This window comes from Anolis carolinensis, chromosome 2, assembly GCF_035594765.1.
Source record: "Anolis carolinensis isolate JA03-04 chromosome 2, rAnoCar3.1.pri, whole genome shotgun sequence".
Taxonomy (NCBI): Eukaryota; Metazoa; Chordata; class Lepidosauria; order Squamata; family Dactyloidae; genus Anolis; species Anolis carolinensis.
Window position 1 is genome coordinate 307854249 of NC_085842.1, and position 22004 is coordinate 307876252.

Below are 22004 nucleotides of genomic sequence, written 5' to 3' on the forward strand. Positions count from 1 at the left end.
AAGATGAACATGATTTTTAAAAATCCATGTAGATAAGCTCAAAGCCCTTTACCAATACAGGCACAATTGCTCATGGCTTGTTCAAGTCTTTTCAGGGGTTGCACCCAGATTGTGAAATGGCCCATGCTCTACTTTTTTCTATCAGCAAGCATATATATTTCTATTTATACAGGATTTTGGCTATTGGTTAATATTAAACAGTGATTCCCAACATGTGGCCCAAGGATCACCAGTGGTCCCCAAGGACTAAAATATAGTCCTCAGCCTCACCATTACTACACCGTTGCAATGAGAGCAACTGGTTTTGTGAAACTCTCTTATAGTGCCGAGGCAGTGTCGGAAGGGGAGAGGCTGACTACCCACGAAAGGCGCGACAAGCCTCCTGACTGTTGCTTCTCCTCCCTCTGAGCAGAGCTGTTCTATGTGGTGCCTGGAAGCGGAGGCACCTTGGATAGACCAAATATCCTTATTTGGATTCAGAAAATTGCATTGGATAGACCAGCTCTAGATTATTAAATATGGTTTTCTATGGGTGAGCAGATGGCGACTAGTGGAAGGCATATGTTCTGTATCAGAAACTAGAGCTGATGTGGTCTATCCAATGCAATTCTTTAAATCAGCACCCCAAATAATCAAACAGAATCTAAAGCTTACCAAAAACTGATTTGTAACCCTTTTGGTACTAATATTGGAGGGTGGTTCCTGGTCAAAGTGGTCCCTGGTTAAAAAAAAAAAAGGTTGGGAACCACTGATATAAAAGTTTTTTTGATGGTGATATTGTGCTTTTATTTACTGTGTTGGGTTTTAATACTTTTAAGCTGTTTTAAGTTAGCAATGTTTTTAATAGGACGGCTTATTGCTTAGAACCTTTTTTATTACAGTGATAGTTTTTAGCTGTATTTTGCTTTCTGTGCTGACTTGAGTTTCCTATTGCAGGAAAAGTGGGATATGCCACAAAATGAAATAAGATACTTGTGTAATTTAGAGCCTGCTTCCATATTAGACAAAGCATGCTCCTGAATCTTGCTGGCTCTGAGTTTAACAGGGATGGTCTAGCAAGGAATCCAAGGCATCATGCAATCATAATAGCCTAACACAAGTATCTTGCTAGCAACATGGGTGAGTAATTTTTATTTTGTTCCCTTCCTTGCCTTCTCTTGCAGTGCCATTGAGCCAGTTCCCTCTCTCCCCTATTCCTTAACTGAATTTTCAGTGGTGACTATGGGGTCAGCACAACTTCTGAAGGATGAAATGGGTTACTCTTTATCCCTTCTAACTCAGTCCACCAAGACCCATACCAAGGTTTCTGTAATGAATGCTTAAATCCAAGAGCCATCACATATACCACTGCTCTTGCTCTTGGTTTTGACAAACAAATTATGATGGTCCCAAAATGTCCAAATAGCAGCTAGACCTCCATTTAATTTCCCTAACATAGCTATGCATGCCATCTTCATCATAAGCTATCACTCATGGCCGAGTATGATTGTCTTCCAAGAGTAGAATCTTGACAGTGGGTTTGTAAGTGGCTGTAGAGACCTGTTTTGGATCTGCATGGTCTTTCGCACTGAGGCTATATATTTCCGGATGGAAGGTAGTCCCAGGAAGGGTTTGCTCAAGGCGCCTTCTTTCTCTTGAAACATTCACCTCTTCAAAACCACAGCACTGTTGGTAACAGCTGACCTCTAGTTCCAGTGTCCGAGGGCAAGGGCTTGCCAGTTCTCAGTATTTATTCCACATTTTTAAGGTTAGCTTTAAGCTCATCTTTAAATCTCTTTTGGTGTCCACAAATATTCCATTTTCCATTCTTAAGCTCAGAATAATAAAGTAATTTCTTTGGTAGACCATAAACCAAGGAAATTGGGTTTTTGTTTTTTTGTTTTTTGCACAGAAATGTTTTTTGTTCTTTTTTGTACAGTACAAGTTTTCCGTTGTGAATACTTCTTGAAAACTTCAGTTTTCAACAATTTTCTCATAATAAGGAATAAAATGGGAAAAATTCCTTATTATGAGAAAATTGTTGAAAACTGAAGTTTTCAAGAAGTATTCACAATTGAAAACATACTGTACAAAAAAGAACAGAAAACATTTCTGTGCAAAAAAAAACCCAGTTTCCTTGGCTTATGGTCTCCCAAAGAAGGAATAAAATGGGAAAAATGGGGGGCCCTGGTGGTGGCGCAGTGTGTTAAAGCGCTGAGCTGCTGAACTTGCAGACCGAAAGGTCCCAAGTTCAAATCCTGGGAGCGGAATGAGCGTCTGCTGTTAGCCCCAGCTTCTGCTAACCTAGCAGTTCAAAAGCATGCAAATGTGAGTAGATCAATAGGTACCACTCCGGCGGGAAGGTACAGGCGTTCCATGCAGTCATGACAGCCACATGACCTTGGAGGTGTTTACTGACAACGCTGGCTCTTCGGCTTAGAAATGGAAATGAGCATCAACCCCCAGAGTTGGTCACGACTGGACTTAACGTCAGGGGAAAACCTTTACCTTTACCTATGGGAAAAATATTACACTCTTGGGAAGTGGCTACTTAAGTAAGTAAGTAAGTAAGTAACTTTATTTTTCTATCCCACCACCATTTCCCGGCAGGGACTTGGGGTGGCTAACATGGGACAAAGGCCCGAAAACAATAGACAAAGTACAATTAAAACGTATTACAGTGAATAAATACACAGTAAAATTGACATCATGCAAAACAGTACATTAAACCATAAAAGCTCATTTAAAACATATAGTGAGTAAAAATAAAATAAAATAATATGGACCACCCGGTTGGTGGAGGGGGATAGCGTGGGGGGGGGGGGCATTTGAACTAAAGTGCTAAGTTATAAAGTGCTAAGGAGGTCCCAGGTCCAGTTATGTTTTACCTTTTTAAGTGACTTTTTATGACTGTTTTTTATCGATGTTTGATGTTTTATTGCTGATTGATCTGTTTCATTGTTTGCGTTTGCTTTTATATTGTTGTTCTGGGCTTGGCCCCATGTAAGCCGCCCCGAGTCCCTTCGGGGAGATGGGGCGGGGTATAAGAATAAAGTTGTTATTATTATTATTATTATTATTATTAATAATAATAATAATAATAATAATAATAATTTTGAGGGCTGTGCAGCCTAATAAAATGTATTATAGGCTACATTTTATACTACATAGAAAGTATAATATAGTATAGACTGAGAATACATTTTGTTGGATATAATGAAGTTTACTTTTCAAATAGATCAAGTATGATTTCACTGTCAATTTTGAAGAATGTATGGTACATTACAGTTTTCTATTGAAGAGAAAATTTGAAACGGAACGCTAACTTTTAGAATTCTCCCCCTACCTTAAATGCTCAAAGCACTAGAAGAAATCCCAGTTTCTCATCATATTAATCTCAGTTTTATTCTGAAGCAATGATACCCATTAAAGGTCACTTTTAGACAACAGTTAGAACACTTGCCATTTTGCAATCATTTCCCCAGTTCTTAGCGCAGACAGTTTCCCATCAATGGCTCCCAAGGGTCTATAGTCTGTTTCTGCTTTAACCAGTTTCTGCCCACAAACATGTTCATGGAGCTGCTCAAAAACCCAAACAATTGCCAACAGTTCTTTTCCTCAATCTGTGCATAATTCTGTTGCATGTTTAGTCAGTCTTGAAAAAGTGTCAGATTGGAAGCATATGCCTGCAGCAATTTATCCTTAGGGAGGACAATGCCGAAATTATGTATAGATCATTCACTAAGAATACTCACTGCAATACACAGGGGCCATAGCTCAAGCATAAGAGGAGATAGTCCATGCAGGTTAACATGTGCCAAGTGTCGAGATCCTAAGGGTATGCCAAATGTTCCTGGAAATGTCCAGTTCAAATTTCTGTGCAATCTGACTCCTCTTCTCAATTCTCTTCGTTTTCCCTTTCCCTTCTAAACTGTGCTCAAATTTCTGTGCACTAAAGCATTTTTCCCTTCTGTAATACATTGGTGCCATGGGTTGATGCTTTATGGTTTGAAATTTGCACTGTGTATCAATCAATGGAAGATGTGTTTTAATATGCATCCTACCAACAAAGAGAACAAATCATTTAGATTTGTCCATCTGCCTTCAGCATCAATTGAAATTATTGTTGCCCACTGGACTTTTATTTCTTACATATGGACAAATTTCATCCACAATGAACTAACTACTTATCGTGGACAATTAAGCTCCTCAAATGCCCATAAAATTCATTAAAATAATAGAATGGGCGGCATTCAGCTGTTGCAGGACAGGGAGTCTGTAAAGAGCAATGTGGAAAATATTCTTGGCCAAAGCTTTTGAATATTACTTTTTGGAGGCTACAACTCTCTGAATCTCAGGTGCTCTGGTGCTTCTCGAAGTCCTATTTTTCACAAACCTAATCTGAAGAGAAGAAACTTAGTTTTTGTATGGGATCTGGGAAGATCATCAAGAGATGTTTGTCTTGGAACTATCAGAGAAGAATCCCAAGGTTGATCATGCACATACATTTGAAGATGCCATTCGGTGAGTCAAATTGTTGGTTTGTCCAATCCAATATCATCTACTCTTGATTGATAGCAACTTTCTAGAAGTCCTACCCATAGTGCATTGATTTTTGAAACTGGAGACTGTGTGTATTCAAGGATTTTTAAACATTTCACACATTACTGTCAACCACTGAGCAATGGCCCCTGACTCACATGAACTACCACAGTAAGCAGTTTCATACATTTTGATAGAGTTGTAATGGTCCTCTACCATAATGTATGGAGCTGCTTACTGTGCAAATGGTCATCATCACAAGACAGATTACCTTTTGGTTAAGAAGTAATGGTTGCTTAAGGAACTATGAATGACTCCTAGATAGCTTAAATTCAGCATCATGCTGGCACCCAACAACTAGCATGGCAGGACCTTCTTTCTTTTCACTTCCTCTGGAGAATGTTTCCCATCCCACCAGAGCATGGTTTCAAGAGCATACAGATAGCTGAAGAGTCACCTCAGTAGATCCTTGTTTATGATCCTATCATTTCTGGCAATTTCAGCATACACACATCATAGATTTTCTACTTGGTGATCTTTTCAGAGCAGTTCTCTGGAAACATACAAAGAAAGAGCACCTTTGGTTTATTTAACCGAGTCAGCATTCTCCATCTTGACCTCACACCATATATCTTTTTCAGCACTTTTGAATGATATCCTTTGTGAAAACAGGGATTCCAGATTGAAGAATTTACCTTATGCATGCAAATCTATTTATTGTTGATTTTTTTTTTTAAATCTAGAGTTGCCACGCCAGGTTTTTCTCAATATAACAGAAAACCTCCTGAGCAAAACAGCTACAGTAGAGTCTCACTTATCGAACACTCACTTATCCAACATTCTGGATTATCCAACACATTTTTGTAGTCAATGTTTTCACTGCATTGTGACATTTTGGTGCTAAATTCGTAAATACAGTAATTACTACATAGCATTAATGTGTAATTAACTACTTTTTCTATCAAATGTGTTGTATAACATGATGTTTTGGTGCTTAATTTGTAAAATCATAACCTATTTTGATGTTTAATGGACTTTTTCTTAATCTCTACTTATTATCCAACATATTCAATTATCCAACGTTCTGCCGGCCCGTTTATGTGGGATAAGTGAGACTCTACTGTACTTGTCGAAATGAGTTACTATCCTACGTACATCAATTGATAGGAAACACAAGATTGGGTGGGACTGGTGGGATCGTATTTATGCCTGCTGACAGATTTTCCATGAGCAAGAGATTGACCAATATCTGAATAGATAACATAGCTCTTCTGATGGTTCTATGCTCAACCTGTAGTGGTTTTCATCACATCAGGAGCTTGAATCAAGACTAAAGTAAACCCTGCTGTCTCATAGAACAGTCCTTATGTTTCACATAGTCAAAACAAAAGCCAGTATATGTGTGTGTGTAGGTGTATGATGGAGAAGACATTTGATTTCCAAGAGCAGCAAAACAGCCCAGCCATTTAGCTACTAGTAACAAAGTGAAGTCCCATCGCACCAAGCTGAAAACTTTGCTCCCACTATGTCTCTGTTTTAATTCTGTAGGTGGATCCTGGCTGAAGACACAGAGTACTTCAGTGTTTTTTTCTGACTCCTCTGCTGCTACTCATTTGATGTCAACCAGCAGTACACTCAGAAAATGCTAGCTCTCAAAAAGAAGCCAAGAGCTATAAGGCCGGTCAGATGTTCCGGGCATTGAATCAAAGCAGCATAAAGACAAGCAGGCATCCATGAAAAGGACCAGCATTTCTGTGAGTTGTTCTGTGTATCTTCACAGCTCTTCATGATCCAGGACTTCAGGACCCAGACTTAGGCACAGCAAACGTAATTATTCCATAATGAGATGTTTATGCTACTTTGTCTCAATATAACCTGTGTATAAATTATGGTAATACAGCAACAACAGTAAAGACAACAATAATAGTACTGATCTTGAACCAGACCTCAGTTTATACTGGATTTGCTATATCTTTAACTATGGCTCATTGAGGCTATTGAGATAGGTGCATCAAGAAGAACCCAGTGGTAAGTAAAGGTTGGGCAATTGTTTGATTGTTCAGATACCATAATATAGAGTAGGTAAAGGTTTCCCCTGACTTAACGTCCAGTCATGTCTGACTCTGGGGGTTGGTGCTCATTTCCATTTCTAAGCTGAAGAACCGGCATTGTCCGTAGACACCTCCAAGGTCATGTGGCCAGCATGACTGCATGGAACGCCGTTACCTTCCCGCCAGAGTGGTACCTATTGATCTACTCACATTGGCATGTTTTCGAACTGCTAGGTTGGCAGAAGCTGGAGCTAACAGCGGGTGCTCACTCCGCTCCCAGGATTTGAACCTGGGACTTTTCGGTCTGCAAGTTCAGCAGCTCAGTGCTTTAACACACTTCGCCACTGGGGCTCCTTAATATATAGAGTAGGAATGGACAAAAGTGCTACCCAGTTGTACATAGGCATCAAGACTATTTCTGAGATCTCCCCAGTTTTCCTGGGCTACTCTTTTTTGGCCTGTGATAAGAGTGAATTGTCTTTCCTAAAGTAGTCCCTTCATATGAAGAACAGATATTTGTCAGCCTGATCACATGGGGCAAAAAACATGTCCTAGCACGTTTCTACCCCAGTTTACCCATGGAGCCCCATTTTGCCCATCAGACAATGTAAGTAACTTCTGGTGGGGCTCTGTGGGTGAACTGGGGTGGCGGAGTAATGGGACGCTGATGCCAACACAGAAGCCACCCCATGTTACATAAGGAATAATGTGACTTCAGCAGACTCAAGCCACATAGCGACACTTTCCCACGTGGAATGGGAAAGCATCAGGTGGCAGCTGGGACATCGGGATTGCCCCACTGCCTTCCTGATGCTACCCAGATTTGCCACAGAGGCTGGTGAATCACATCGCTGGGCCTCATCCATGTGATGAGGTCCTGTGTATCAATCCTCCATATTTACCAGGGAGTTGGTCAAGCCACTGCTTTCTATAATGAATTCTAGCAGAATCCTACCCCAGATGATCTATATCAGAGATAATGTATGTGCAGATGTGAGCAACTATGCATACACGTTTCTATGGCTGCACAGAAATCATATGGATTTTTAAAAATTGTAATATACCATTTTAAACTACAACTTTAGATGATACTATAAACTCATCCTGAAAGGTGCCTGTTTATTGCTTGTCCAGATAATGGCAAGAGTTTCAGTTTCCAGGCTGCATCTACACTGAAAATTAATGTGGTTTGATACCGCATTAATTCCTATGCACACTGCACATATCTTATTTATAGTGCAAAGAACCATTAAAGAATGATACAATATTTAAAATGAAGAACAATTTTAACCAACATAAACTTACCAGTATTTCAATGGGAAGTATGGGCCTGCTTTTGGCTGATGGGATAGTCAAGTTAATTAGGATTGTTGTTGTTGTGTGCCTTCAAGCCATTTCAGATTTAGGGTAAACTTCAGTCTAAAGTTTAGGGCGGGGCTGGGTAAATGACCTTGGAAAGCCTCAGTTTGGGGACCCCTGTTCTATATTGAGCCACTGCAATCAAAGTGGTGTCATACTGCATTAATTCTACAGTGTGGATGCATCCTTAGTTGCAAAGTCCAACCAGGCTTATATGACATAATGATTCCCTGTGCATCAAATCTACTTTTTTTGCTATTATAATTCTTTGCTCCATTAACATTCTCTTTTTTCCCCTCACCTCCTCCTAAATCAAATCTTTTTCATGCTCTCCAAATTTTCCAATGGAGGTGTGGAAGGAAACATTATGCTAAGACTGATGAGCAGTGCTGACAATTGTACAAAAAGGCCATGAGAAAGATTACAAACATCTACACTGTTAGTTACAGGGGCATTATCCATAAAGCATGTAATCCTATCCAAACCTCCCTACAACAGTTTCACAGTATGCCAGAATTCTTTTCTTTTCTTTCTTTTTTTGGGGGTGGGGGATTTTCATCTCATGATCCCATGTAATACATAGTATTGGCATTTCTTATCACTTCCAGCCATGCATTTCTCCATTTTTTAATGTTTGTTCCAAATTTCAGTTCTGTGCATCCTTTTTTGCCTTAGACCAAAAGCCTATCACACATTTCCATCATTTTAATTAAACTGGGGCCAATGCAGGGCAAATGTTTGATTTCAACTCAAAAGGTGCATGCAAATTACAAATTCTAGTCGATTGGAGGGGAAAAAACCTGGAGAATGCTTTTTGCTTCATCCTTGCAGGATTTTTCTTAAAAAAAAATAATTAAACACGTCTGACAAATTTATGACTGAGCATCATTTAAAAGAGAAAACAGTGTTTATAATATTTTTGAATGTGCATTCTTTTATCCTTTTTATTATGGGAAGTTATTTGCGTTATATATGTGAGGAAGCTGCTATGATTTTCTAGTATATTTTTCCCATCGACTGAAGTATTCATGATAGCCCAGACAGAAAATGGGATTTTGTATGAATTGAATAGGAATGGAAGGGGAAGTAGATAACTGTATGATGTTCATACATGGGGAGAGCCTTAAGTTTGTAGCCGAGTATTTTAATATCAAATGAATGCCTCCATAGCTGAAATTATCATGAAAGGATTAGTTATTCATAATCATGATTAATATTTGTTATACAGAAAAAATAATGCCATATTTAAATAGTCTGAACTCAGTGGACAAGATCCTACTTAAAGCTGGCAGGGCATAAAGTTCCACCAGAAAACTTTCTGTTTACACATATAAGGGAATTTCATGTATAAGTCAAAGGAGTATGGCAGGGCTGTATACTTTCACCCTACCTATTCAACTTGTATGCAGAACACATCATGCGACGTGAGGGCTTGACAAATCCAAGGCCGGAGTTAAAATTTCTGGAAGAAACATTAACAACCTTAGGTATGCAGATGATACCACTCTGATGGCCAAAAGCAAGGAAGGGTTGAGGAGACTTATCACCAGGGTGAAAGAAGAAAGCGCAAAAGCCGGGCTGCAGTTAAACATCAAGAAAACCAAGATTATGGTAAGTAGACTGATTGATAACTGGCAAATAGAGGGAGAAAACGTGGAGGCAGTGACAGACTTTATATTTCTAGGCATGAAGATCACTGCAGATGCAGACTGCAGCCAGGAAATCAGAAGACGTTTACTTCTTAGGAGAAGAGCAATGGCCAACCTAGACAAAATAGTGAAAAGCAGAGACATTACACTGGCAACGAAGGTCCGCATAGTCAAAGCAATGGTATTCCCCATAGTAACCTATGGATGCAAGAGCTGGACCATAAGGAAGGCTGAGCGAAGGAAGATAGATGCTTTTGAACTTTGGTGCTGGAGGAAAATCCTGAGAGTGCCTTGGACCGCAAGAAGATCCAACCAGTCCATCCTCCAGGAAATAATGCCCAGCTGTTCACTGGAGGAAAGGATTTTGGAGGCAAAGTTGAAGTATTTTGGCCACATCATGAGAAGACAGGAAAGCTTGGAAAAGATCATGATGCTGGGTAAAATGGAAGGAAAAAGGAAGAGAGGCTGACCAAGCGCAAGATGGATGGACGGTATCCTTGAAGTGACTGGGTTGACCTTGAAGGAACTGGGGGCGGTGACGGCCGACAGGGAGCTCTGGCGTGGACTGGTCCATGAGGTCACAAAGAGTTGGAAACGACTGAACAAATGAAGAAGAAGAAGAAAATCAAGGGCATGTTTGGTGGTCAAAATTGTGGATGTTGATAATGACTCATAGTGCAAGTCATTCCACAGAAAGGGGAAAGTACCAGCACTGCCTAAGGAGGCCAGCCACTTTCCTATCTAAGCATTCAGAAATGCCAGAAGCAGTGCCGTAGCAGAGAGAAAAGTCAGTCCATCTTTTTGGGTCTCCCAGGTTGGACTAAGCTTTTGTCTTTCAACACTTTACTCAGAGATGGTTCTTTCTTAATAAGATTTACTGTATGCTTACACTGACTCATGGATAAGTTGACCCATTTTTTGAACTTGATGTATTATTTAAAATGTCTAGACTTATAGATGAATATATACAATACAGTGTTCCCTCACTTATCGCAGAGGTTAAGTTTCAGGACCATCCTTAATAAGTGAAAATCTGCAAAGTAGGGTCACTATATTTATTTTAATATTTATACATTATTTCAGTAGTTATACACTATTTTAAGTCTTTATCAACCAATCGTGTGTTGATAAATCACCTCCTTCTCCTCCCGTTGCCACTTGGGCTCCTTTTCTCTCCCTTTGACTTCTCCTCCCTCCCTTCCTTAGGTTGTAAATTGTAAATTGTTATGATTTATAATATTCATTTAGAGTTTATGGAAAACCCGCAAAACAGCGAATCCATGAAAAATGAACCATCAAGTAGTGAGGGAACACTGCACTTAGAAGTCTGAATGCCACAAATGAAGAACAGCAACGACCAGTTAGGTGGAAGCCTCAGGGTGCTTTCCCAGCACACCACTACAGTCAGCCTTTTTGATCTTGTGAGCACCTCAACATTATTGTGCTGCTTTGCGAAAGTGGTCAGGGACATGGGTTCTGAAATAGTGGGGGAAGTTAGTAATTCTCTTAGTATAATTCCCAGCTGTTGCTACATACTTTCAAGCAACCCCCATCCAAAGGTTTCCTTGGCACACTTTTTTCAGAAGGGGTTTGCCATTGCCTTCCTCCTAGTCAGAGAACATGCAGTTCATCCAAGGTGACCTAATCCATCTAAACCCAGGTGTCTTGGAGTCTTGGGGGGCAGCTACACTGTAGTATGAATGTAGCTTGACACCACTGATTGCTATGGCTCAATGCAATGCCATCCTGGGACTTGTAGTTTAGTGAGGAGGCCTTGTAAAATGACAGCACCCATGATTTTAGATGTTCGAGATGACATGAAGCTGCTTGGAACCTCTGTGACATACAATCCACTAATCTAAGACAAGACTAGGGACTTCATCACATAATGGGCTGCAAGCATCCTGAGATGCTTGCAGCACAGTTGATCAATGGAGTCCCACACTACCCATCACAAGATATAGGCTCACTTCCAGTGGGGCTCCATCAATGAACTGGGACACAAGCATCTTACGATGCTGTGCCCAGAACATGGGAGACTTCTTACGTTTCATTGGAAACCACAGAGACAGCGTGGGGGGAAGCTTTCCCGTGTGTGATTGGGAAGCATCAGTGCCAGTGAGACAGGGCACCAGGATTGCCCTGCTGTCCTGCCCTGGCAAACCCTTTCTGAAAAAAGTTTGCCATGGAGGCTGTTGAATCACCTTGTGGGACCTCATCAATGTGATGAGGTCCTAAAGAGCAATCCACTGTGATAGAGAGCAGGTGGTGGCATGTGGGATAGGAATACAAGAAGTTAAAAAGGAGGCAAGTATGAAGAAGCAAGCAGTGGGTGCGGAAGATCCATTGTGATATTTTATTCATTTTTTGTTTGAAATAGGCACATGCAACTTTCATAGCCTGTGAGAGCTATGATCATGTTATTCACTGATAAGGAACATTTTGTCAGTTGCATGAAAGGGATATTTCTCTTCTATTCAACCTATATGTGATAATTTTAGCTAAGCCATTGTAAACTTACTGCATTCTTCAATGTGCAGTTCAGAATAAGGATATTCTCAATGCTCCAGCATTTTCAGGAAAATACTCAACCAAACCAAAGCCCCAGATCCAGGAAAGCTTTAATTGTCTTGTAGCATTTTCCTGACAAAAACCCTTGCAAATGGGAACAGCTGATGCATCCACAACATTCACACATGTAGCTGTTCAATATGCAAAGCACATGCTGGCATGCCCAGACAGGTGCATATAGAGACAATTAGCCTATCTGAGCACATAGGTGCCAATTTGCAAATACCCTAACTGCAGGTGCATGGGCAAATAATGTTGGAATAATCAGTGCCTCCAAATTTGAATATTCGGCCTATGGGGCAATGTCTATTTCTGAACACATCTTTGCAGTTTGATACATAGAACAGTTAGCACTTCTACTGCTGTTTAAACTGCTGTAACATGTATGGACAGTGCTGAAAGTTTTTGTCATCTAAGTTATATTGAGGATGTGTGAACTGATAATCTCTGTGTTCCAAATCTCTGATCACTTTGATCTGAAGATTTTACTTCCACTTATTTTGTTATTTTGCTAATTGACTGAGAATTTTAGATCGTGATCTTGTGCACATCCTTGACTGTATTCTGAATCCTATTGGTAGTCCTGAACAAACTGCTATATGATGTGTCAATTACTTCTATTCTAATTATTATTGCCTATGCTGGCTGAGCAATTCTGGCCACATTTGCAAGTATTTGTAAACAGGTTTATTTTAAATCAAACCATAAATATAAAATATAGATCAGAATTCATTAACACAATCTAGTGGATATGTAGGGCTCAAGAAAGTCCCCCAGTCTCCATTTATTGGACAGGAGTCACTGCAAGCAACAAGAGTGTGTTGCCTTGTCAATCAGCAAGTAGCCAAGTGATGCTCCCATCCACTCCTCCTATGAGTGATGTTTAGTAAAAGGAGGAATTGTGACAGGGACTCTGATGACTGTACTGGAAATTGCTCATGGAAGAATGTGGAAACATTGATCAACTGCTTCTCAACTGACAGAGGGAGAAACCCTTGTCACTTGCAGCAGCTGCTGCCTGGTAAACGCAGATGGGTGGATGGTAGGGTTTGGGGACACAGCTATATAAGTAAAGTGGTTACATAGGCTTCGTCCACGCTGGTGAATTAATGCAGGCTGACATCACTTTAATTCCCATTCTCAATGCTATGGAATCATGGGAGTTGAAGTTTCACAAGATCTTTAATCTTCTCTGTCAAAGACTCCTGGTGCTTCAGCAAACTGCAATTCCCAAAATTCCATAGCATTGAGCCATGATAATTAAAGTGTTGTCACACTGCATTTTTTCTACAGTACAGATGCACCCATAGCTAAGTAGATGATACAGAATTTCAGTTATGTTTTAAAACAGAGATTAGATGGCAGGAATTATTCCTACATGATAGTGGCTATAATATAAAAATATGCATCCACTTGGCCACATTCAGGCTCAGTGACTAAGGGGTTATTAATGTGTTGTTGAAGGCTTTCATGGCCGAGATCACAGGGTTGTTGTATGTTTTCTGGGCTATATGTTTTCCGGGATGTTTACCTCACAACCTCTGAGGATGCCTGCCATAGATGTGGGCGAAACGTCAGGAGAGAATACTTCTGGAACATGGCCATACAGCCCGGAAAACATACAACAACCCTAAGGGGTTATTGTTTGGTTTTATCAAGTTCTGATTCAAGCTTATCCCACTAGGAAACCAAGGACTCCTGCTTGAAAACCTGAGTAGCAGTAATGATGTTTGTTCATGTTTACACCAGTAGAAGAGCTGGATCTACAAAATATCCATTAGTTTAATGCTTTCCACCCTATTCCTAGGTGCTAGGGGAATCTTTGAGTTTGTTTTGACTCTTAGTTTAAAGATGCGTCTAACACATGACATCCCTATGCATAGTTTCTGAAGGGGATGTAGATAGACAACATAGTAACAGGTCTTACTGCAGCAAGAAGAATGCATTGCAGTCATGATTCCAAGTAGCTGGTGGGAGCAGGAGAACTAGATGCAATATGCCAGAGCTCTGAAATCTTGTTCCTTGCTTTCCCTTTCAATCCACAATATTTGCTTCCACCACTTGGTGGAGTATATTCATTTCTCTAAACTAAACACACAGATTAAGATGTAATATTTATGTAGTGTTAGGATGAACTGTACGAGGAAGGTTTCCATAAATAGGTATGTCTCCAACATTTGTCTAAGACAAAAATAGTTGGAGCATGTTGAAGTTCTCATGGAAAGGCATTCTACATAACTGCTCTGAAAGACTGTCAAAAATATTTCAGGAGTATATTGCATTGGCAAGAGGACTTCTCCAGATGAACTCAAAAACTGAAGTTGGTCCCTGAAGGATGGTGGTAAGGAATGTTCAGAAATATATCCATCACAGTGAAAAAGGATGATATCCTCTAACAAACTTCAAATGAAAACAAAGACATATGTGACCATGCATTATCAGTTTGGACAAAAAGTCTAAAATTAATAGTAGGAAAAAAGAGAAACAAGAAGGAGCTGCAGCAGTATGCTTTTGTATACTGGAAATGGGAAGTGTCCAGTCCCTTCTTTCCTCTCTAAAGAGGTTTGGCACTTTTATCTCAATTTTGTAGCAATTGAAGTAAGCCTAGAGCAAAGGGGGGAAGAATGGGAGGAGAAGAGAGAAACGGTGACATTTTATAAGCAGCTAAAATGTGAAATGACAGATAATTAATTGCAACTATCCCTGACAAATCAGGACAGTTGGGAGTATGCTATCTGAACATATCAAAACACTCCTCCCTTGCAAAACACCTGTCAATTCCTTTAGCAGGTAATGACATGTGCTTCACCAATCAGGGGCCAAGTTCAATCATTCTCCATTATGTATAGCTTCCAGACCAGTCTAAAGAGCAACCACCACACAGAACATATTGCAATAATCCAGACTTGTCATTACCAGGTGTCTAATGGTCCAAAGCATACAAGCTGTTTAAGAAATAGGAAAGTATTTTTGACATGAATTAACTACTTTATGTTACCCTATAAATACAAACTGTAGTTGATGGCCAGTACATCATCAAGTAAATCTTTTTTAAAGGGTTAGTTTCTTGCACAGAACAACAAAAATAATAGTTATGTTCCCTACCCTTGTTTTCTCCTTTTGGTAGGAGGACAGATGGAATCACCTCTGGCATCAATTGCACTTGACTTACTGATTCCACTTGGGTGCTTTTGGTCAGCAGTAACTGGGATCTTAGCTTTAGCATCACAGCTGAGAGTCCCACAAGATTTTGCATCCTGATGCAAGAAGCCAAATGGTTCCCACTGCACTGGTGACTGAATCTTACTTCAACACCAGTCACATGATGTTAATTCTCACTACCCCTGGTATAAAATAGGTGATGTAGCTGAGATACATCTTTCTCCTAGGACAGAGGAATGTTCAGGGCTAAAGAGAACTATTCCTACTACCCAAGTCATCTACTATCAGGGCCAACACAACATGTTTTGCTTCCTGATGCAAAGGTCAAGAGGGCACCAAACCCAATCTATATGCAGAACTGACTAGACTGTCAATTCAGTCTTATTTCAGAATCTTTCATTACACCAGATGCAGAATTGGTCACCTGGCACACAGGGCTTTCTTCATCTCATGCCTTCCCAAATCTGTTTAATGAGATGGATGCTTCACTTTGTCTCAGGGTAGGACTAGATCTGTCTCCAAGCTGAGGAGATTCCTGCACTTTGCCCAATGATAGGGTCAGCCCTGTTCAGAGTGATTGAAGGTAGTCAATGGAGAAGTCGCCTAGACGTCAATCTCCATTCAACCTGAAATCTAAACACAGCAAAATGTTATCTTAGATGAGTGCTGGGGCTGATTTTCTGACTAGGCTTGATCGTGTGGCAGAGTTATTTTTGTAATTGTCCTCCCCCATTTTATGGATTCTATGCTTCCCATACTGTCATTGTCAAGCAGCATAGTGTCTCCATCATGTCTTTATGACACTTTGAAAACAGAGCTGCCAAAACAAAAACAAAAAACACCAGACAAGGATACTTTGAGAAGCAATAAAGAAACATCAAAAAGATACACTTTTTGTCTTAGGTTCCACTTGTCTTGGGTCTCGTCTATACTGGATGCTTATCTGTAGCCAGTCCAGGGCATTATGTTCTGAACTGGCCTTAGATCAACTCTGATGGTGGCCTCAGGCACCAGGCCAGACCTTCTACAGTTGTTGTCCAACTGGTACAGGAAGGTCAAGATTGTATTGTCTCCGCTGTGTTATTCCTTTTTCATCTCATCATGCTTTGTCAACCATAGATCTTCCTGTAAGTGCCTGGCCATTTTGGTTACATCTGCTGAGGTCATAGGATGGTGCCCACACGATAGCAAGGATGGCATGAGGGCATCCCATTCCCATTCTTAAGAGCATCCCATTCTGACATCACTAGATGCAACTGCCATGGCCAAGCATTTGCTGGGAGCTCCTTGTACTGATCGATGCAGGGAAATGGTGATGGCATCAAAGTGCATGTGGACAATAAATTTAGTTGAAATTGACTCAAACAAGATAGCTAGAGAGATGCAAAGCAAAAGATACTCTGGAACTTCCTGCAAACTCTGGGGTATTTCCCAATTTTGCTTTGTGTAAAGCAAAGTTGGGTTAAGGGCTAAAATCTCTAGATACTTGTCTGCTATACTTCGATAATATCCTTTGGCAGATCTTGGAGGGTTGATTTCGTAAGCAGAATGGGCCTTGATTACATGCTAGATTTTCTATTTGCCATTTTCTTGTTAGGGTGTATTTTTTCTATATTTTAACAGATTAAAATTCATTGGTGGTTTAATTACATTTTTTAACTTTTGTATGTTAATATTTAGAAATGTTTGTTGCAAATGTTGCAAACCAACTGGAGACCCAAACTCGGAAAAAGGTGAGTTATAGTTATGATGGTGATGTAGAGATTGAAGCATATCATATTTTCAGAAAGAGTAGGCCAAGTAAGAAGAAATGATTAGTAGCATTATATTAATGAATGAGGTTTTTGAAGGAAAAGAATGGAAGGCAACCTATCAGATATGACACAGTAGTGGATTTCCAGCACTAGCTTGGAATTTGACTATGTGGATTATAAGGTGTTTTCAAACTCTATGGTTGTATGAACCAGCATGTTGTTGTTATTGTTGTTGTTCTTACCTGCCTCTCCTAATCTATTGTATATCCAGGTTGCTTCAATGTGCTAGAACTGTTAGGAGTCTTTAAGAGTAATGAGAAATTTCAGCCCAGGTGCAGAAGCTAATATTCCACAAAATGAAATAAATCTACCGGATGCTTCTAAGTAAGAGCTTGCAGACTGTTATGAAAATAAATCTGGTTTGAGTTACTAGCATAAAAAAATAAAAATAAATAAATTTAAAAGCCTTTTGTAAAATATTGGTGCAGAAGCAAATGCATCAGGTGTGCATATTGGGAAAAATAACCCTACCCTCTAACTTGAAGTCTGGGCAATATTTGAACAATGTTAGTATTGTTGTGTTGTGTTGTGTTTTACCTTTAAAGAAGAGCATTATACTAATAGCAATTTAAACAAGAGCCAAGAAGAGAATTACAGCTCATACTTGGGAGAGTTGTATGTTTGTTCTGCTTGCAAAAGGAACAATGCAAGGAAACTGTAGAGAAACATCTGGGTTCCAAATAAATCCTGTTTATCAAATTAAAAACTGCAGCCAAATCTGAAAATGTATGCAGAAAGCACCACTGGATCAGAGCTGTAAATACAATGGGAATTGATTTTCCTTGCAATTCCTAACATTCATATTTATGAAGAGTATATCCACACACAACAGACTTCTACTGATTATTTTTCAAGTCCTGGAGATCTTAGTTCCTCTGTGGGTTAATACAGAATTTGAAGCACTGAATCCGAGTGTATAACTCCTGTGGTTCTTCAGAGGAATGTATAGCAGTTAAAATGGTATAAGACCACATGCACATTAGTAATGTTGGTCTCCAGGCTATATCTACACAACACTATGCACTGGAGTGTGTAAAACATAGTAGCTAAGATCCTACACTGGGGATTTGGTGTTGTCATTTGTCATAAAAACAGCTTTAACTTGTGATACTCCTATGAATCAGAGTGTAAATTTCCATGTGTAGAACTATGCATGAATTTACCTTTAACTGCCATGGCTCAATGAGATGAAGTCCTAGAGTTTGTAGTTTGGCGAAGCAGCAGCATTCTTTGGCAGAGAAAGCTAAAGACCTTGTAAAACTCCAGCTCCCATGATTCTACAGCACTGAGTCGTGGCAGTTAATGTAGGGTCAGACTGCATTATATCTGCAGTGTGGATGCATCCCTAGTCAAATTATTGGCCCTCCTTCCTTAAATAAGCCAATTGACAGCAATGTCTCTGACAGCAGTCTTTCCCAGCACTATCAAGACATAAATGAGGACTAATTTGGGGCCTCTTTTATGCAAAACATGTCCTATGACACCAAGCTCTGTCTCCACCAGACAAGAAACTCTCAATTGCAGAGAAGTTTTAGTTGGGGTGGTTGTGGAATTAATGTAACATCTAAGGCACATATGTCAGACTCAAGGCCTGCCATGTCACTGCATGTGGCCCTCCAGATGCTGGACTTCAACTCCGGTATTCTTTCTCAATGGGCATTATGACTAGAGCTGATGGGAATTGTGATTCAGTAACATCTGGAAGGGTGCAGTTTGTTCTGTTTAGTCAGGATAGTGAAGTTTGAATTTAGATACAAGGCTTGTGGATATGGTGTCTGATTTTAAAATGTCCTTTAAACCTTTCCCCAATCTCAGTCACAAGTGCTGTTGGGTTGCAATTTCCATTATCCTCAGTCTCCATGGCAAATAATCAAAGGTGATGGGAGTTGTCATTCAAAATAACATCTGAGGACCCAAACTGGGTAAAAACAAAAGAGCACCGATCACTACGTGATAGGTAAAGGTAAAGGTTTTCCCCTGACATTAAGTACAGTCATGTCCGACTCTGGGGGTTGGTACTCATCTCCATCTCTAAGAGCCAGCGTTGTCCATAGACACCTCCAAGATCATGTGGCCGGCATGACTCCACTCTCCGGATTCGAACCTGTGACCTTTCGGTCTGCAAGTTCAGCAGCTCAGTGCTTTAACATGCTGCACCACAGGGGGATCCTTTTTCACTATGTGCTATCTATCTATCTATCTATCTATCTATCTATCTATCTATCTATCTATCTATCTATCTCCCTCTGTACCACAGATCTTCTGTCCATGGATTCAACGGCCCTTTGAAGGCAAGCATAAGGCTGATGTGGCCCTGGATGAAAATGAGTTTGACACCTCTGGTCTAAGGGGTATTCCTCAAATATTCACCTTCCATTTCTATACCTAACTCATAGGGTCTTATATAAGAATATGTAGGCCCAACTCTATTGATAGAATTTTAGTGTCTTTGAACACTTTAAAAATAGTTTTACTTCCAAATTATTTGTTCATAACTATGGGGGAGAAGGAGAAAAAAAAGAATTAACATGTTTTTCTGTTACAGTGATGAAAGAAAAGTAAAATATACAATCAGGATGTCAGCAATCATTATAGCTGATAACTATAATACAAACAATCAGATCTCAGAGATTTTCCTGAAAACTGAGATGACTTTGAAATGAATAGGGAGGCCAAAGGTTTCTCCCTTAGACTGGTTTCCAAAATTTGAGGATTTCACTGACACTGTAATGCTCTGTTCGAGAGGACAGCTTCCCAGTAGAAAGTGCCTGATGGGGATTCATTGGTATTTATTCAAGCACAATGAATTCTAGCACTGTTGCACCAGAAGCCATCATTTCACAGCTTTTACCCTGTGATTTTTGTGGGAAGTAAAGCGATTCTCCTGAAAACAGATCAATTAAGGCATCCTTCAACTGGCTGCCTGCACCACGTTGTCTCCCTGCCAACCACTAATCAGTCCCTCGGTCCCATCAGCTTCTCCTTTCGCCTGGTTGTCTTTCTCTTCAGGACCAAACACTTCTTTTCCAAACTGTACTTTGGTAATTTATATAGATACTGTACTTCTACTTTAAAAAATATATCCAGGCTCTAATTTGATTTGTAATCTTCCCCAAAAGCCATTCTTGCAAAATCTCTTTTTAACTGTGGCTAATTACACACATGCGGTTGTGAGATACCAAAAATAAGAGCCTCTGATATGATGTTTATTATTTCTCCTACAAAGGGGAAAATCATAAATTCTTTTTAATGGGATCTTTAATAATAAAAAAGAACATAATCATTACTATCAAAAGATGAATGACTTCCATGGGGTTTGCTCACCAGCACTTTGTCTGATTACATCCCTGTTATACTCTCAGCATTAATTACTGGAGACTAATTAGACAAAATTGCAATGTAAACTCTTATGAAAACTAGTCTGACACACTCTTAGCACTCTTCTGTCTTGCAGCTAGTTTACCTTTAGGCAGTCATTAACTAGTGTTCATTTTTATATACTAAAACTGCTAGGTCAAAATGCTCTATGATCCGTAAACACTTCAACCTATCTCAAGTATCCAGAAGCTGCATGTAGTTGTGGTCAGTGCTTTAATGAAGCACTCTGCATTTGTGCAGAGGAACTGGCATCTTGATTTAAATGATATATTTTGGACTTGAGTCAAGCGATGGGTTCCAATAGTTAGTCACAGGACCTTTTCCCATCTCAGGAAAAAGGAAAAAGATTGTCAAAATAATTATTTCCCCCTCCCCTCTTCTGGTATTTTAAATCCTTGTAGATGCCTTATGAGAGACAAAAGTGGGCCAAACATATATACCTTGAGGAGCAGATGAATCTTAAGAGCTTTATTGAACCCTCTGGGGATGGCAGCAAGGATTGATCTTATTGTCCAACTCCAGCTCCAGAACTGGGTGCTTATGAAAGAATCCAATTGGGTGATGGTTGAATCCAACCATCACCCAAGTGAAAAAAGAAGCACAATCAAAACCCCGACAGACCGTGCACAAAGAATCTGCGAACCTCACCTCCTCCAAGGTGAACTGAACCACCTAAACTGGGCTCTACAGGCCAATGGAGACTCCACCACAGACATCAGAAGAGCTGCAAGGCCAAGAACAAGCCATGAGAGTCAAGACAAAGATCCACCCAGAGGAAAGGTGTTCTTACCATACATCAAGGGAACCACTGACCGCATAGGCAAACTGATGAAGAAGCACAACCTACAAACTATCTACAGACCCACAAAGAAAATCCAACAAATGCTATGGTCAGCGAAAGACAAGAGGGATCCTCTCTTCTCTGCAGGAGTCTACTGTATACCATGCAGCTGTGGACAAGTCTACATAGGAACCACCAAACGCAGCGCCCAAACACGAGTCAAAGAACATGAAAGGCACTGTGATGTCTCATGGGCCTTGTGGTCCCGTTCCTAGTGCTATTGTGGCAGACGAGGAGGAAAACATGGGATTTCCACCGGTTCAGCTTGAATCGGAGCCTCTCCACCTGGAGGATGTTTGTCCTCAGGAAGTTAACCAAACAAGCCCTGGGCAGAATTCTCCCCCGTTTTCCCGAAAGGACAATTATAATAGAGATAGAGGAGTCAGGGAGGCTAATCGCCGGAGTCTCAGAATCGCGGCCAAACAACTAGCTGATTAGGTCTGCTTCCCTTGGGAAATTCTAAGGAGTTGTGCATCTGGACAGAGTTGGGTTTCGCTTCTTGTTCTCCAGGGAAAGTGTTCTGTTGGCGGGAAAACAAGACCCTATATAGGGGTTTTGCCGCAAGGGGAACCTTGCGGAGTCAATTGTTCAGCTTGAGGAGAGAGATCGTGTGTGGACTTCGTACCCCAGTTCCCTGTTTCCCGGATTAAGTTTTCAG

General features: G+C 40.2%; 1 long non-coding RNA gene across 1 annotated transcript in view; it reads left to right on the forward strand.

Annotated features, from left to right (window-relative positions):
- Positions 1-343: 343 nt before the first annotated feature.
- Positions 344-22004, forward strand: part of LOC107983123 (uncharacterized) — a 54906-nt gene continuing 33245 nt past the window's right edge. The window contains exons 1-2 of the long non-coding RNA XR_010003648.1: positions 344-1119; positions 6070-9542. This is a non-coding gene — a long non-coding RNA (uncharacterized LOC107983123). The remainder of the gene's footprint in view (positions 1120-6069; positions 9543-22004) is intronic.